General features: G+C 53.9%; 1 protein-coding gene across 1 annotated transcript in view; it reads left to right on the top strand.

Moving 5' to 3' along the window:
* Nucleotides 1-1,539: 1,539 nt before the first annotated feature.
* LOC144767567 (uncharacterized) overlaps nt 1,540-6,000 on the top strand; it is a 47,158-nt gene continuing 42,697 nt past the window's right edge. The window contains exon 1 of the mRNA XM_078650989.1: nt 1,540-1,569. The gene's annotated coding sequence lies outside the window, so the exon portion shown is untranslated. The remainder of the gene's footprint in view (nt 1,570-6,000) is intronic.

Raw genomic sequence — 6,000 nt, 5'->3', positions numbered from 1 at the left:
CTCCAATCCATAACACATATGTGAGAGACATTTACAACGCCAATAACTCTAACTCTTTTACTTTTTTTTAAACAACCAAACACACAGATCTGGAGCTTAGTTCCAACCTATTTGTTTTTTATCACCAAAACGGCATAGATATCCACACAGTTCAATGCTACACAATTAAACTCAACACCTTTCCAATTCTCAACAATTTGACACCAAACCACATAATACAACTCAACAACACAATCACACAACACACCACATACATCAAATCCACGCCACAAAATTCAACTGCGCACCATATAATCAAACTCCACTACCTACCTCTCCAAAACACAAAGTACCATTCCACATGATTACACTCTATAACATAGAATCCCATTCCACACAATTCCAATGCACTCAATACCACAAAACTGCTATCCACATAATTCCACAGCACACCATGCCACATAATTACACAACACAAATCCACTCCACACAATTACACACCACACAATTACACAACGTATCCAATCCAGCCCACAAACTTCCACTACACACCACGTACATACACTCCTTAACACATAGGTAAAAGACATTGCCATCAGGGAAGAGGGTGTGGCTTAACGGCTAGGGCCGCTGACTTTGAAGCTGGGGATGGTTCCAGTCTGGCCAGAGGCTCAAACATCCTGTGATTCTGGGCAAATCACTTAATCTCCCCATGCCTGAAAATGAATGTGTCTGAAATACAGCTGGTGCTCATGTAAAGTGCTCGGATACCTTCGGGTCGAGTTAGTGCTATATAAAACTGCAAAAAAAATGCCAATACCTCTAACTCAAGCAAATGCGAGACTGAATGCATTTCCTATGCTTGTTTTAAGACTTATGTCCTATATGGAGAAACGGTGGTATCTAAAATGATGAAAGACTTGCAGAAGACATATAATAGAGGATAAAGGACACGTGCATGTGAGCTGGAGTCTGCTGTTCTCTGAGACAGGAGGCATGCAGAGTTGCACGTGTGCTAGCAGCACTCTTCAGCTTTCGGCGCTTCCAGTCAGGGCCAGGGGGGGTTTCCAGACGGTAGGGTCTTCGGGTGTCCTGCAGCCGGGGTCAGGCGGTGTACACAAGCGGATGCCCACTCCTTCGAGTGAGTCTGCCCTTTCTTTGCTTGTGTGTGAGTGTTAGCCACGAGATCCTCTGGCAGACGTCATCACACTCCCCTACTCGCCCCTCCCTGCCCGTGACCCATAAAAGGAGCCGGGCAACCACAGATGCACCAGACACCCACAGATCCCAGTGCACAGGGCAGACCGCATCACCTGAGAGTGGCAACGGCCAGAGAGAGGGCAGAGCAGCTAAAAGTGGCACTGTCCCCTGAGAGTCGCATAATACCCTGAGAGTGGCACAGGTCTCCTAGCAGCGGCACAGACCCCGCACTCTCCTGGCAGCGGCACAGACCCCGCACGAGAATCCTACATACCCTAAGAGGCCAAAGGAGGTCAGAGAAAGTCCAGGAACTCAGCAGCAACAGAGAGACCCCATCAGACCGGCGGAGGATAGCTCTGAGAGGCGACGACTGGTGCTTGGCACACACAGGTGGGTGAGGCACTGCCTGCATGCCTGCCCACCGCTCTGTGCCAGTTCTGCCCTCACAGGGCACACACTGTACTTGGTGCCCACTGGCAGGCACGTACATTGAAGAAACCCTGTACTTCAGCCATGTTTTGGGGGATGGGATGTCAATGCAGGGAAGGGCACAGAGCCTTTGGGAGGGCATAGTATACTCGTTCGCGGAAAGGGAGAGTGTTGTAATGACACAATTCGAAATGGGCTGATAGAGACTTTAGACAGGCACAGATGGAAAATCTGAATTCCAGTGCTAACTCGCTGTGTGATCTTGGGCAGTTCATTGTCTCTACCATGGTCTCAGTTTGCTGCTGGGGGTGTGAAATACCTGTATGTGAGAGATTGTCGTGCAGCCATCATCTTTAACTGTGCCCCCCCCCGCTTCACTCACCACCCTATAGGGGCATCTCTACGCAGCCCTGCTTTTCCTTTATTGTGGGGCAGTGCTTTAAATGGGAAAAAATAAGTGCAGATACTCATTAAAATTAGCTAGAGGTGGAGGAGCTACGTCGGCGACCAAGATAGCCGCTTAAGGGCTCGGCTGCGCCGGTCCCTCTTTCCTGACCCTCTATCCTGGCTATTATTCGGAGCCCCCTGTGTACCCCCGTGTATGGGAGCATTGGCGACGCCTGCGGGTGTTTGAGCGAGCCGCCCCCGAGCTCCGGCGGCGGAGTTACGTCGCCATTGATGCTGCGGCCTACCTTGTGGTGAAGCCGGGGCCTCGCGTTTCGAATAGGCCGCCGACTAGTGCAATAACATCGGCCGCCGCGGGTCGGGGGGGGGTCGGCCCAGTAGCGCAGGGAGCCGCCCTGGTCCAGAGGTGAGCTACGGGCCCCACGGCAGGAAACATCGGCGGGACGGTAGTGAGGGGGTCATGAACAAGGAGTGGGCCCCCCCCCCCCCTCCCCTGGATCTACTTGGTTGGATTGCCAATGGAGGCCCTGTTGGCTTGAGACCTGTGAGCTGCCCAGTGGATGCTGAGATCACTACGTTTGGGCTGCACACGGGTGGGGGCTCCCCCCCTCCCTCCCCCGTTCCTCACGGTGCTCTTGGGGACATTGGGCACTGTACAACGTGGCCGCCCTGTGCTTGGGAAATGAATGGCTGCATTGCAATTCTGGGCGTGGATTGTGTGGCCCACAGGAGTGACGATTTCTGCTGGAGGCGATGGGGAGCACCGTGCTGACGAGGCTGTAGCTCTGCTTCCCAGTGCAGGTATCCTGCTTGTGCTCAGAGGAGGAGGACATATTGCTGAGCGCTGTGATCGCGCCACGTAAGCTGCCTCACGGTGCGCTTGGGGGCGCTGAGTGCTGTACAACGTGGCTGCCCTGTCCTTGGGCAATGAGCGGTGGCAGTGCAATCGAGGGCATGGATTGTGTGACCCGTGGGAGTGACGATTGCCGCTGGAGGCGGGGATGAGCACTGCGCTGTGAGACTCTAGCGCTGCTTCCCCTCGCAGGTATCCTGCGTCTGCTCGGAGGTGGTGGAAATATTGCTGAGGGAGATTCTGGGAACACCCGGAGTGAGAGTCGTCTGTGTGCCAGCGGATTCAACCTGGGAGAGTGACGAGGAACTAATCCATATATAGGGCGTAAAGCCTCCCCGAGGGGAGGTGTAAGCGGCCGGCTGGTCTCGGAGGTTTGACTCGGCGGGGGTGCGGGTCCTCGCACCTCCCCCTTTGGCGCGACACTTGCTTGTGGGTGAGAGCCGGAGGTGATGCGGCGCCCCTGGGTGACGCTGCACGTCCCCGAGTGTCATGCAGACTAAAGGGCACAACCTGGATTGGCGAAAGACCTCGGCCTGGTGTAGGTGACTGCGCTGGATCTGGAGTCAGCTATTCGATTGATGACAGGAGCAGATGGTGTAAACGAGACCCTAACTACCCGGGAGGATAAGAAACACACACTACCGGCAGGCGAGATGACGGCAAGGGTTGACGCAGATAATTCTCAGCCCAAATCCACGAGGGGTGCCAGAAATATTCAGTCCAATAAACTGGACCGCTACACTCTACCTAAAGGTTCCCCGATTGATTCGAAAAAGGGGCCTGTTGGAGGGGCAGAGGAGGCTCCTGGTGGCAGCGAACCAACGCTGACAGATCTCATGATGGCAATCAATGGAGTCCAGACATCCATGGGCCAGAAGATGGAGGCCTTGAATGACGAACTTGATACTGTCACAATTGAGATGGGGCGGATAAGAGCGGACCTCACGAAAACAAGTGAGAAAGTCAAATCGCTAGAAGTCAAAACGTCTAGCCTCATTGACGATGTGAACTTGTTGCAGCAAGAAGTGCATGATCTTAAGACCTCAAGGGTTCTCACCAATCGTAAGCTCGAAGATTATGAAGGGTGGGCACAGCGCAACAATGTTCATATACTGGGGGTGCCAAAGAAGTCGGAGGGACAAACTCCGGATCTATTTGTGGACACTCTCATTCTCAACCACCTTAAACCTAAAGGTTTGAGTAATTTCTTCATAGTCGAATGTGCCCACAGAGTCCCGGGAGGTAGACCTGGACCAGGGGCTCCCACCAGTCCTATGATCACTAGGGTTCTGAACTTTCGGGACAGAGATGTGATTCATCAGGCGGCGCGAACCGGAGCTCCATTGAAATTTGAAAATGTGACTCTCTCCTTTTTCCCGGACTTCACTCAAACGGTGCAAAAGCAAAGACAAGGCTTCCTGGCAGTGAAGAGGAAACTGAGAGACAAGGGTATAAAATATGCTATGATGTTTCCGGCCCGTCTCAGGGTAGAACTCAACGGGAAGGCCTGGTTCTTTGATAATCCTGATGTGGTGTCTGACTGGTTGGACAGTACTCCTTTGCCTGGCGCTGGGAGTCAGGACCGAGAAGAGGCGGAGGATCAGTGAACTCGCTAATGTGGACCTTACTGTGATTTAAACTGTCGTAAGTTGCAGCGAGATTGCATGGGACGTGCAAATAGATCCCCTGCTTGGTCATGTTTTATAATATGTTGGTGAATTAAATATTGCAGGGGGGGCTGGGGGTGAGGTGGGGGTGGTGAGTCTGCCCATTGGCCCTCCTCTGTTTTCTACCTTTAGTTAACTTTAGATTAGATTGGGGGCGACAGGCACACTGCTAGTTGGGGATTAGCGTTAGCGACATGCAGGGGTGCAGGGTGGGGGTGGAGGGCTCAATTTTGTGAGTTGGTTTGGGTTTTGGTTTTTTGTTTGTTTATTTCTTTTTCTTTGCATCAGGCGGCAGTATCCTATTGCTATGCTAGTGATCTGGGGTGAATGTCGCGTGCTAATCATGGATCGGAGGTGAAAGTGTTGAGTTGGAACGTCAATGGCCTGGGTGACAAGATCAAAGTGGGAGGGTGAATCAGCTAATTCAATTAATCAATCAATCATACCATTTGTATAGCGCACTACTCACCCGGGAGGGTCTCAAGGCGCTTAGGGGAAGGGGTATGCTACTGCTCGAACAGCCAGGTCTTGAGTTGTCTCCTGAAGGCGAGATGGTCCTGGGTCAGCCGAAGGTGGATGGGGAGGGAGTACCATGTCTTGGCAGCCAGGTAAGAGAAGGATCTTCCTCCGGCGGTGGCTCTTCGGATGCGTGTACGGCGGCGAGGGCGAGGCTGGTGGACCGTAGCTGGCGGGTGGGCGTGTAGAAGGTCATGCGGTCGTTGAGGTACTTGGGGCCCAGGTCGTGGAGAGACTTGTGTGCGTGGGTGAGGAGCCGGAACGTGATCCTCTTGTTGACGGGGAGCCAGTGCAGGTTCCTCAGGTGGCTGGAGATGTGGCAGCGTCGGGGGACATCCAGGATGAGTCGAGCGGAGGCGTTCTGGATGCGCTGGAGTCTTTTCTGTAGCTTGGCTGTGGTTCCAGCATAGAGGGCGTTTCCGTAGTCCAGTCGGCTGGTGACGAGTGCCTGGGTGACTGTCTTCCTGGTCTCGGTCGGGATCCAGCGGAAGATCTTGCGAAGCATACGCAGGGTGTTGAAGCACGATGAGGAGACGGCGTTGACTTGTCTGGTCATCGAGAGGGAGGAGTCCAGGATGAAGCCCAGGTTGCGTGCGTGGTCGGTTGGCTTGGGTGCGGTGCCCAGGGCCGGGGGCCACCAGGAGTCGTCCCAGGCGGAGGGCGAAGATCCCAGGATGAGGACTTCCGTCTTGTCCGAGTTCAGTTTCAGGCGGCTGTCCTTCATCCACTTGGCGACGTCTTTCATCCCTTCGTGTAGGCAGGTTCTGGCGGTGTCGCGGTCTCTGGTGAGGGAGAGGATCAGCTGGGTGTCGTCGGCGTAAGAGATGATGTTGAGGTTGTGCTGGCGTGCAATGGCTGCAAGAGGTCTCATGTAGACGTTGAAGAGGGTGGGGCTGAGTGAGGATCCTTGCGGAACGCCGCAGATGAGTTCGGTGGCCTCGGATCGAAACG

This window comes from Lissotriton helveticus, chromosome 7 (assembly GCF_964261635.1).
Source record: "Lissotriton helveticus chromosome 7, aLisHel1.1, whole genome shotgun sequence".
Lineage (NCBI taxonomy): Eukaryota > Metazoa > Chordata > Amphibia > Caudata > Salamandridae > Lissotriton > Lissotriton helveticus.
The sequence above is the reverse complement of the archived record's forward strand: the minus strand, read 5'-3'. Positions and strand labels throughout refer to the sequence as shown.